The following is a 12,943-nucleotide window of genomic DNA, read 5'->3' on the forward strand; positions in this document are numbered from 1 at the left end:
CGCCCCAAAGCACGGATTCCATCTGGCTTGGTCTCTCATCCTTGACATCAAAGTAACGATGCCGGTTATGTAGGTGGAGACTTTCGGGCCAACGCTAGGAAGAAAAGGAAGGCGAACATTTTGGACGTTCCAGCAAATGTTCCGAGGATGCTTTTCTTCGGCGACATGTTATTCCCTAACGCGACCGTCAGCAACAGTTTGACGAACTGTAGCAATCGTATAAGGAGAAAATTTTCATGCATTCTTGTGGAGCCTACCATGGAAGAAAAGGACGAACAGCACACGGCGCGTGGCTCGCGCAGGTGTGAGGAACGTTTACTCAACGTGGTTTATTTAAAAGTCTAAAATTGAGATTTAAAATAACTGCTCTTTCTAATTTCTAAACCTCTAGCAGGATTTGAAAACAGATTAAGACCATATGATCCGCCAGACTCTTGGCCGATCCACCCGAGTGCGTAGGTGCCCTTATGAAAATGGTGATGTCCTGGAAGTGTACTGTATGGTTCCCCGAGGCAGCATGAGGACGCAACCTGTATGTCTCCCAGATGTCGCGATTAGGCCGCTTACTTTCTGTGTCCTCCAAGTGTCCGTCCTGTATGTGTCCCATCTGTGACCATCCTGTATGTATCCGATATGTAACCGTCCTTTATGTCTCCCAGATGTCGCGATTTGGCCGCTGACTTTCTGTCTCCTCAAAGTGTCCGTCCTGTATGTGTCCTATAAGTAGCCACCTTTTACGCAGACCAGAAATTAGGCCATTGCATTGCCTGTATGATGCAGCATATTACGGCTGCTATAATTCGGATGTACACGCATACAAAACTCTGCAATATTACTCATTTATTATCATTTACACTGTACAGTTTAGAGCACTTCATAGACAATATTCAAACTGGCAACGTACATATGTCGGCGGTTGAAGAAAAATAAGATTAACAGATCAGGCTTAACCCCATAACGCCTCAACACATCATTAACATTTTAAAAGGTTTAACTTGTTCTGCATCTTTTTTGGTAATGAAGAGTACATTCATTTCTGAAAAACGCAAAAACAAATGTTTTAAGAAACTCATCATGACAGCAATTTATGACCAAGAGGCACTTTCCAAGGCATTATAAACACTATGGGCTTCTTAGGTAAGCTTTGCACACCTAAGTGTATCAGAGTGACTTGTTGGGCTTCATGGGTTAATTACAAATGTATGCAACCTTCTAGAGTGGAAGAAGTGGAACAATCATAACTTCACAACAAACTCAGAATAAATACACAAATAAAAAATACTGCAATAAATGAGGAATGTGACAAACGTCAGTGTGCTACCCAGAGCTGCTCACAATAAATGCATACTAAAATTAAAACTGCAATAAATTAGGAATGTGGCAAACACAACATCAGTGCACTACCAGAGATGTGTGGTTGGCACCAAAATGCCATACTTAGCATGCATAATTTAAAGCAAACTATAGCCCACACAAAAGTAGTACACTGTAAGTCACCCTTGACTGCTGAACCGAAGGTCACGCGAATAAATCCCGGCCGCGGTGGCCACATTTTCGATCGAGGAAGAAATGCTTGAGGCCCATCTACTTAGATTTAGGTGCACCTTTATAGAACCCAGGAGGTCGAAATTTCAGGAGCTCTCCGCTACGACGTCCCTCATAATCATATTGTGGTTAAATCCAAACACTTATTATTACTATACTTCACACACTAAAGCAAGCAGACAAAACAGTGTAGTTTAAAAAATGTCGCCACCATTCATCTCCCAATGCCGAGACTTACATTTCAATATTTCAGAATGCCTTCTGTAAGTTATCATTAACAAAGTTAAATATGATTAGGCATCATAGCAGGACATCACATGATTGCACTTAGGAAATGACTTTCCGGAAGACAATGGAATATGTATGATTAGAAAAGCATTTGTGCAGTTCCCCCTGCAATAATGCCCTCGTGGCGCTGCAGGTACTTGTATAAATAAAATAAAAAAATGACCCTGATGAAAAAAAAAATATTGCAAAATGTACGGTGAATGTTAAGGTGAAAATAAAATAGTGAATTGATGCACTACTGCCTTATCACAAAATTGAAAGTTCACTTTTAAAAATGATAACTGCACATAAGATATGAATTAAAACATGACACACGAGTCGAGAGAGCCGCTCACTCAATAGATTTTGAAAAGACAAAATACAAAGCTAAGGAAGCAACATTGACACATTCAGGATTGTGCTTTATGGTTGCATTAAAATTCAGCCCTGGGAAAAACATGAAAACCAACTTTGCAGGTAAGTTATGTGTCCATGGGGACACAAAGTAAGACATTACTGCTGTCAGCCGCCCAATTAACTAAGATTAAATAATGAAATTTTTAGTGACTACAGCAAGCGGGCATCTTTGTATTGAAAAGTTGGAGGCAGTCGTGTTTCTACACAGTTCCACTTGGAAGAATTCTTCTAGCATGTCTGTGCTGCGAGATATCCCGCTGCAAAGTTTAATTGTGGTTTGCATGATGCAAGGCGGTGAGGACCAGCAAAATATTACTCCCTGGTGTGACGAGCAGTCACTGCTTGCTATCACCAGCCCGCAGGAAAAGGGTAACCGTTATCATGTTTGCCTATGCCTTCGACCCGCTGTAACATTAAACCTGGCACATCAGGGAGGAGCTTTGTGCCAGTGCTCAAGGTCCTGCATGTGCAATGATGCAAGCCAGAATTAAACTTTGCAGCAGGATATCTGAGCTCAGACATGCTAGAAGAACTCTGTGAAGTGGAATCGTGTAGAAATGCAGCTGGCTCAAACTTCTTAATACATACATGCCCGCTTGCTGCAGTCACTAAAAAAGTTAATTATTAAATCTCAGTTAATTGCACGGCTGACAGCGATAATTATTGTCCCACTTTGTGTCCCCCTGGATAATAACTTATCTGCAAAGGTGGCTTTGACGTGACTTACAGTGCGGACTTTTTTATAAGAAAAACAAACAGCTTAATTTTGAACACCCTCTACATGTGAGCTACTTGAATACAGCAAACAGGTGGTTGAAGTGCCCACTCCGCTGTTCTCAGTGCAGTTCCCCTTGTACAGGAAACAGAAGCCATGCGCAGCTGCTGTACATCAGCAACGAACTTGTCCATGAGCCACCATTGATGACAGGCTTGTCCGGATTTCTTTCACACTCACTTTGCACAAGGAGCACGTATATGCTGCAATGGAAACAACAAAATAACAATTTAGTGACACTAGTGTCTGTTAGCAAAGCTGAATTCCTCACACGTTCTTTTTAACTGATCTGGAACATTATGTTTTAGATAAGTTTAAAAACAAGCAGGACGTACAGAAACTAGAGAAGTTACAAGAAAAACTTGTTTGATGCATTCTTGGTGAACACAGTCGCAACCTTATGAAAGAATATGGAATTTCCTCATCGCAGATGTGTAAGAAATATGCTTGAACATTGCTCCTGCATAATGCAGGGTACGCTAGGGTGTGCTTTCTCTACAGTACATTCGTACCCTGAAGCCTAAAATACAGAAGGAGTAGTCACGAAATGTTTCACAAGAGCTTAACGTACAGTATGTTCCCATCATGCTGGAATTGTGTTCTTAGTTCTGTGTGGGTATAGATGCAGTGCACGGCCACCATATTCAGTGGCACCTGACTCCACTCAGGTGATGTATACATAAAGGGAATGCTCCGAAATAAATGCAATAAAATGCGTGTTGTGGAAGAACTTTTTATGCTTTTGATGTCGAGGATCTAACCTTACCATTTTAGCTTGCTCACGTACTAACGCAACGTTACAGCTCTTAGGAAAATATGCCCCCTGTTTGCTGTATGTGTCAACCACGTGTAATTGAAAGTTCTGTGCGTGAGTAATATCATTAGCTGCTATCGGTAAATTCTGTTCTTGCAGCTAGCCAAACCTATGTGTGAGTATGCATCCACACAGGCACATTTGTATTCCTGTAGCTTTATTATGATACTTATACGCTGTGTTCCTTAAAGGGAATGCAATGCAATATGCACCATATGAATATTTTATTTATTGCACAAAAGCACAATAGCACTGCACATACATGACATTATGCACATTCATCATGTATCCATTGCACGTAACATGTAAAATTAAATATGTCTGCTTGCAAACACAACTAACGTAGCTTTCTTCAGGCTGCTCACATTGGGATGATTATATAATGTCAGAAATTGGTTTCACTCTACTATTGTGTGCTGCTAAATTGCGGTCATTAGGTTCAATGATTCTGGTTGGCTAAAAAAGCAATACTCCTCACTAATGCATCACAGGCTGTCTAATGGCCATGTGGAGAAAAAGGTGGAAATGCTAAGACTTACAAGGCACCAATCTTGAACCACATGCCATCCCAATAAAGCATGCAGGCTTATGCAACAATCTCTGGCAACCAGAATCCTGGAAGCTATTAACCACAATTTAGCAAATACACAATAAACATTCGATGAACCTTATTTCTGAAGTTTTATAATTGTTTCAATGCCAACAGCGTGAAAAAACACAGTCTAGATTTGTTGTGTTCTCAGATACAATACATTGTCTAATTTTACATTTGAACAGCAACACATGCATGACTTATGCATGCATACCGAGAAGTATGTATAACATTATTGCAGTTATGAGCAATAAATAAGATGTTCATATGTTGCACATACCACGGATCCTTTAACATCTGTAGCGCATGCCTAGAGAATTTACTTTATCCGATAGACCGTTAAGCTTTTCATCTACCAGAAAATGTCACTGGAGGTGGTGGTACAAGCTGTTTATAATGTTCGTACCCGTACAAGTAAGTGTTTAGCGAAGTTTTAACGCCAAGGTGGGGCGAGGTGTATACAATTCTTAATAACCAGAACAAAATAACAAAAGCCAAACACGACAGAAACAAGCAGAATAAAAAAGTTGTGCTCGAACGCGTGGACTGATGCTCGAATTAGCGCTTGCACTGTTTAGGTGCGACAATTCTGCCCCAAATAGACATGAAGGATTCGCTGGAGTACAGTTCAAGTTTAACGTACGGCTTAACACGCACGGGTGCCGGCCGCATCAGGCAACCTATGTTGCGGGTGAAAACATCGGCCGAATTTGACGAACAGGCTGTATGAACACCTAAGCGTAAGTTCAAGCTTCGCGAGCCGTACCTAAGACGAAGCAACATGCTATTTCAAGATCACGCACACGCATCAACCCGAGTATCAAGGCAGTTAAAGATACGTGCCAGCGCGGATGCATACACATGCACACGTTTGACCACCCGCAAGGAGGAAAACACATCTCTCTGATAGTAGTCAAAACATTGCTATTATAACGATCCTGTAGCTATTGAAAAGAGTACGCGCAGCATATGGAACTGCCGTAGAAGAGTTCAGTGCGCTAAAAAAGTGAGCATGAATTACTAACAGGTCCAAGCATACGCGCCTTAGGCACGATCGACGCTTACAGCTAACAAACGCCGTCTTCGCCCATCTATTAAGCCAAAATAGTAGTTTACCGCGAGCGGGGCCACCCTCCAACACCACTGCCGACAGAGGAGGGCACCGCCACAACTCTGTTCAAATCCCCCGCCGAATCACAGCCGCGCATGCGCACTCTAGTTTACGCGTCAAACAAAAGAAAAAGCTCGCCCGCGCTTAAAATCACACAAACGTGCCTTGATCCTGGTGAAATGATAGACACAAACAAGCTCGCTACGTTAATAAAAGCTCATTTATCGTCTACTGGTTAAGAAAAACTTGGTTAACGGCGTTATTAGCGAGTTTTAGTATAGCGGATAACAGCAAACGCAAGGATTTAGCGTTAGCGTTAGCGTTGCGTGCTCCTAACTGCGCATGAGCAGAACGTAAACGTAGCCCGAGCTCTTACGTACGAACGCTATTTCTGGAATATAGCGTTCAACGCTAACGCACGCAAGAGATCCCGTACGTAGGGCAAGATGGCGGTGCCTGTTGAAGCGAGAGCCGTCCACTTCGAATCTTTGTAGCCGTGCTCCTGTATTACTAAACTTATTCATTCCTTAATAATGTTCGTATTTGATTTAGATTTGAGTAATGAGGCTTCGCCAACCGTGTACCGCCGATAGAATAGCTCCGTTTGGAGATACAAAGTCGATTTGCGCTGCAGAAGGCTTAGCAAGATTTGCTTGCAAGGTTCGCCTCATGTTTTCTGTAGCAGCGCAGAGATGGCGACGCTGTCTTTAGTCGCCTCTTTCCAAGATACGGCCACAAGTCAAGCAGATATATGTCAGGCTTCGTTTCCCTTCATGCCTTTCGCGGCAGTGTATGAATGTAACGCGTGATGCGTCCCAGCTTAAAAGGCCAGGTAATATGGGGTCTTGAAGAATTCTCGAACGCGGCATGTCGACAGAAACCAATGTGTCAGAACTCAACACTTCTGCCATCGCCTCCTATATTAAAGATGCCTGAGGAATGGCTCGAGCTCCCAGCGGAGCCGGCCTGCCTTCAGTTTTGGACAAGCGCCGAGCGGTGGCGCTCGCGACCGACACTATTATCACGGCGGCGGACTTAGTGTGTGCTTCGTTATCCATCCTTCTTGGTCTTTTTTTTCTTTTTTTTCTCTTCCTTTCTTGTTTTTTTCTTACCCGGCTTCAAAAAGAACAGCCACCTATTATCATCATCATCTTCGAGATCGGCAACTTTGCACGGTTGTTTCGGAGGCTATGCCAAATGTCAAGACTACGGAGCGGCCGCCACATGTGGCGCTAGCGACCGACGCTAGTGGAAAGGAGGAAAAGGAGAGGGTTTGGCAGCTGGTTTTTTGGTGATGCGGCAGGCATCTTTAATATAGGAGGCGATGCTTCTGCAAACGCGACATGGAGACGTAAAAATTGGTGACTTTGGATCAGCTCGACTTGGTGGCGCTTTTGTGGATTCTACAGTGCATTTAGTGTTTTTATGTCTAGATGGCGCCGTATGTGCTTGCGTTAGCGTTAGCGGGAATGGCTTCCGCTGTACTAAAAGACCACCAGTTGACACGCAGCGCGTTCCGTTTTAGCGTTAGCGTTGAGACGCACGCTAACGCTAACGTAAGCGTTTCCCGCTATACTAAAACTCGCTATTATCGCGCTCTCGGTGTTAACCAAGCGCTGACAGCAGCAACGTGGTACATACCTGGTGAGTGCTCCACGATATGAAGCAGCCGGTCTTCGCTTGAGTATGGGGAACCTGCGCTGGAGTTTCCGCGGACAGGGTGCGCCGCCCTGCCGGGCACGGCCGGAAACAATCAGGCATACAAACAAATACGAGTGGCTGCTAACGTGAACCATGCCGCCGTGCGCGATCATCAAACGAGGAAAAAGAAGCGTCGAGACCGGCGGTATTATTGTATCCACAAATGCCACAATAAAAAATGTCTTTATTAGCTGAAAAAAAATAGTCCGGAGCATAGCTGACACCCTTCGGCCTTGCTTTCCACCGATGCGCATGGGTTGGCGCTCTGGAAAACATCACAAATCTTCTATTTGAAACTGGCCTTGAAAAAGTTAAAGAAAGCACATGACAGCTTAGGTTGCGTAAGCATCGCGCCGTACATGACACATACCGTATTTACTCGATTGTAACATGACCATGATTGTAACGCCAGGTGTGACATTTCATTACGTCCAGGAAGAAAAAATAGAATTTCGGTATTCGATTGTAACGCGAAGGTCGACTTTAGGTTGCAAAAATCTAGAAAAAAAACACGCGTTACATTCGAGTAAAACGGTATTATACGTCACTGTCGCGTGCGCAGGTCTAGACCGTTTACAAATCCATGACCGCTAGAAAAACCGTGTTGTCTACGCATGTTCCGTTGCTGGCCACACACTGCATGTCAAATTTGGAACCACCACGAAGTCAATTACCACTAGGTTCCTCAAGGGCATTTTTTTTTAAGTATCAGGCTTAGACGACGGCCGATCGCAAGTTTGCAAACGGTCTGCAGACGAAGGCGAGTCGACGTCGCTAAAGTACGAGACCTGCGACATGTTTGCATTTCCGCTAACGCCACTGATCTCCACTTTACACCGGCCTTTTTACATTTATTTCACGCTTCACCGTCAGCTTCAAAACGTTTTTTTTTTTTTTTAAGACAGCGATACGAGCATTTAGTGTTCAGATGCAAGCCGTTAAAAACACCGTAAAGGAAAGCGTGTAGCGAAACAGCTTCTGTAATATAGTACGAGAGCTGTAACTACAGATTACGTAAATGTGATATGCTCGCTCAAAACAGCTGTCACTCACTGGGCTGAATGTTCTCAGTGCTGCCTGAGGCACTAATTTTATTTCAAAGCGGGCGCACAACGAACACACTGCATACACCGTCTAGCTTGCTAGCGCAATTTGAACACATTTACCTGTAAGTTTACGTCGTGCGGTGCTTGACACTTCGCCGAAAGGTCACAAGCGCTGTCTCTTCGAAAAACAGCTTCTTCCTCGTCATAGACATACTTCGCATTGGACAGCTTCCGTCCTTTCGACAGCACACTCTCGCGAAGGTACCCGTCCGCACACATCACATCACTGAAACCGCAGCGGAGAATAATCGGTGGCATCGCTGCTCGCCCGCTGCGCCCCAGTGCAGCGAAGTGTCCCGATCTTCGCTAGTCTTGTGCGTTCCAAAGTACCAACAAAACGACGCACATCGAGCAAAAGCAGCGGTAGTGTCGAATGACGTTCAGCATGCGTTTGAACGTGCCACGAGGTATGTGAGGTCACGTCGAAACGTGCCGTCGTACGCCTCGCGGCGGCTCTGTATTACTGGATGTTCCTCAGCTAGCTCGCCAGGGCGGCGCAGCTTGTACATTTTAGGCGCGCCACCTGGGCAGCGCTGGCTACCCATAGGGGCGCCACTGAAAGCCGCGTAGCGGCGGCCGTTGGAACCGCTCGCGGGTCGCGTAGCAGACGCCTCATTTGCGCGCGTGCGATTCGCCGGTTGTGCGCGTCCCAGATAATTACTTTTGCGGCAACAGTGTGCGCAAACGAGCCGCACTTTATAATAGTGGACATGTGTTCGATGTCACAGCTGTGTGTGACGACAATGTCCCCATACGCAACAAGTGTTTGTCACAGACAATCGACAACAAGCTTCTCCTACGAAGTGGAGCTCATCGTAAGTACACCGCTTTCTTTATAACGTCCCGATCACTAACGCCTGCATGCGTTGACGCGTGAACCAATGTTTTTTTCTCGGCACAGTAGCTTCGTTTACGTGCCATGTGCTGATATAGTAGATTTTGAGGGAGCGCTGTCGCACCGGCGTATAGATTTCACAGGGTCGGCCACGTGAAGGGTCAGCGTTGGTAAAACTTTGAAACCAGCACGATAAACTTGTGAAAAAATAAACGATAAGCTTGTCATCATCGGTGCAGAAGCGCACAGCGAACATTCTGCACCGATGATCGCATTCCAGTGCCATCAATAGGTAGAATGCAGCCGATTTCGTACAGCACACGTGTGATTCCACGGCGCTTTTTTAAAGGAGCCGTCACCTGCCCCACATTCTCTCGCATTGCGCTTCGCGCCATTCGTTTTTAAAGTGAGCCAAGGTATCGCGTCTTATCAGTAATAACAACTTCATGTGAATTGTAGTGCCTACAATGCAGACGAGGCGACCAAGTGTAAACGTAGTAGCGTTCGCTGAAAACGTAGCGACAAAAAAGAAGAAATAAAAACACGGTAATCGTTCTAACACTGCCGTAAACAAAGCGCGATTGCTTAGCTTCTACGTCGTACAGCCGCAATCCACCGCCGCCGTCGCTTTCGCTCATGAAATAGCACCGGAAACCTGTAGATGTGCGTTCCTGGCGATTTTTTGTGTGTGTTTGAGCAGCCGACAACGCAGCAGTTATTTTTCGACATCGCTGAGGCCCGTCAGAATCGTTAAATCGCGATGAAAAACACATCCATCCGTGCACTCGCGTATAGACGCTCGCGGGAACACTGCTCGCCGGGCCCCGCGAGCGCTTCCGAGCCATGGCGGCAGATGGCGTCGTCGGCGCTTTGCGCATCGCCTATTAACGAAACGGCCAGGAGAGCACAAAGTCGTAGGCGGCTAGATAGATAGATAGATAGATAGATAGATAGATAGATAGATAGATAGATAGATAGATAGATAGATAGATAGATAGATAGATAGATAGATAGATAGATAGATAGATAGATAGATAGATAGATAGACAGACAGACAGACAGACAGACAGACAGACAGACAGACAGACAGACAGACAGACAGATAGATAGATAGATAGATAGATAGATAGATAGATAGATAGATAGATAGATAGATAGATAGATAGATAGATAGATAGATAGATAGATAGATAGATAGATAGATAGATAGATAGATAGATAGATAGATAGATAGATACGCTCAAAGTCGCAGAAGTTCGCTAAGAAATGCTTCGCATTTAAAACCGACATCGGCATCGTTGACCCGACGAATGGAAAGAATGAAAATTAAGATCCCAGCAGGAAGCGAACCCAGGCATTATGCATGGCAATCAGGTATTCTATCACAGAGCCACTCCAGGTCTATAAATTGTTTGGAAAAACAGCCTATGGAGGCGTAATGGCGGTGCAACGTCAATTGTGGTTGTGCTGCTGGCTATCTAATTTTGCTAGAAAGCGATAAACACTACATGATACTCCTACGATACAGGCGTCATATCAGACTAACGTTGGTGGTTCCAGTGTTGACTCCGCTTTTATAGCAATCTAATACACATTGCATTTGTATGATTCAGCAAGCTATATTGAAGCATTGCTGGACCCCGGAGGAATACATTAACGAACGTTACGTATGATATTCACACCATCGCACCGCAAAGGGCACTTAGTTCGCAAGAGCGACGCATTGTCCTCTTCATTACTTACAAGGCTGGGCGATGGCCTCATGCTGACCGAAGATGATGCCAGGTTGTTTGGCAGCCGCTTTGTAGGCTAGGCTTCGTAGGCCACATACGCACAGGTAGTCTACGAATACGACAAGCGCCACCCACTGATGTCGGTCGACGTAGCACTATCCAGGCCTAACAGCCTCGACGGCCTGTATGGACAGATAATTTGTCAGCGAAATGACCGAGGCATTCTCAATTTCCAACAGTTTTACTATACCTCATACTTCACTACACATGGACCCCTCGTCACCGCTATCACGACCGGATCTGATAACAAGTCATGACCAGCTGCTGGTGAACACTGATCACGGTGATGTTGCCCTTGTTCAAGAACTGTCAAGAACTTCTTCCATACATGCACACGGGTTCGTGAAACGTGCGAGCGTTCTCCATCATAAGGGACAAGTATAAGCACTACTATCAGCTTACCGCTTCTGGTGTCGGTAATACCCACGTTACATTTGGCAGCGTTACCCAACTGTAAACAGGTTATATACACATGTGCGACTCTCCAACGCATATGTGTGCGTTTAAAATTTATACAAATCGTTAGCGTCATTTTGTGGCGTTTCGCTCAGTAAAACAAATTATGCCACAGTCACCTTCCCGCCGCATACTTCGCATAACATCGACTTCCACGGTACGTGGGATCTGCCGAATTTTTTTATTGAATGTAAAAACTAAAGACCGATTTAGAGAACCACTTTTACAGAGCAATATGTGGTAAGAGATGACAGGCGATGATCACAAACATCAAGACTGTACGAACAAATTCGTTTTGCAAACAATGACATCCGATGGAATCGTGAATCAAATTTAAAACACATTTTGTTTGACAAACCTTTTCTGATGTATTGAGCAGGCGAATCAATCGCTAGCGTGCGGCAAGACATTATTATTATAACAGGAATATGTGTCACGCATTGCGTACAATGAATAAACGCAGCAATATAGTGATGCGTTCTTCAGTCTCTTCAAGCCATCATTTCCCATTCAAAAAGGCATCTTCAGGTCTGGTACTCTGCGCACACAGCCTCTATGCTGACAAGCCTGCCCACCGACTCACAATCAGCGCACAGCGAGAAGACGAAACGCTTTTGAGATAATCACCGATCTTCACTCCCGACTGCTACACTGAATCATCGGCCGAAACCATCGACCGAATTACTCGTATAGAATTTTTTGCGTCTCGAGACTATTTCGCAAAGGCACAAACAGTGAAGCCGTGGCAAGTGGAAACATACTGTAATGACAGTTATTTCGCGATAGCATTGATATGAGAGCGCCCGTTTTTTTAAACTGTAAAAGCTATGATTCCTCTCTTGATCCTGAGGCGAAACCGAACATGGGTCTCCAGCAAATCAACATTCAGATAATAGGTATTCATAACTGTCTCAGCATACTATATTTTTGTTGCCATGCTCATTTATTCATTGCGAACAAGCGAAAGTATTAGAACTTCGCTCGTTCTTCGCAGTCTGACGAAATTAGTACCTTAATCATGCGACCATTATAATTTCCTATGTGTGCAACTGCACTTTTTGATCAGTCTTCGGTCCCGCCACTTTATATTCGAGCACCTCTTCGGCAGCAATATTAGAGGGATAGTTATACTCCTTCCGGTACAACGCAAAAAACAGCTTTATGCATGCGTTTGACCACGAAGCACAGCCAACGTCAATTGCCCCTTCGCACGTGCGTCGTGATAACAACGGACATGCACAGTATCGGTGTGTTCTCTCCGACGCACCCCTCTCTCTCGGTCGGCGAAAGCCCCGACACCGCAACGTCTGTCACGTGACTCCTGCGCCGGCAGTGCGAAGAGAAATGTGGACAGTGTGCCGTTGCTTGCCACGCGGGAGTCCCGAAGCGCGGGACACCACCGCGGCATGCTTTCCGCAGTAGTTGAGGCTATCACTCGACAATCTTGGTTTAACCCCGTTCAACCAAGGAAATTTATTGCGATAGCAATTATATGGACAGTCTCGACGGGTTTTTGCTGTCGCCGTCGCCG

At 44.9% G+C, this 12,943-nt stretch overlaps 1 long non-coding RNA gene across 1 annotated transcript; it reads right to left on the reverse strand.

Moving 5' to 3' along the window:
• Nucleotides 1–823: 823 nt before the first annotated feature.
• On the reverse strand, nucleotides 824–7,209 carry LOC125756798 (uncharacterized). The gene is made up of 2 exons (XR_007414751.1): nucleotides 7,163–7,209; nucleotides 824–3,207 (listed from the first exon to the last, which is right to left on the reverse strand). It is a non-coding gene; the product is annotated as an uncharacterized LOC125756798 (long non-coding RNA).
• Nucleotides 7,210–12,943: the final 5,734 nt, after the last annotated feature.

This window comes from Rhipicephalus sanguineus, unplaced genomic scaffold, assembly GCF_013339695.2.
Source record: "Rhipicephalus sanguineus isolate Rsan-2018 unplaced genomic scaffold, BIME_Rsan_1.4 Seq8113, whole genome shotgun sequence".
NCBI lineage: Eukaryota > Metazoa > Arthropoda > Arachnida > Ixodida > Ixodidae > Rhipicephalus > Rhipicephalus sanguineus.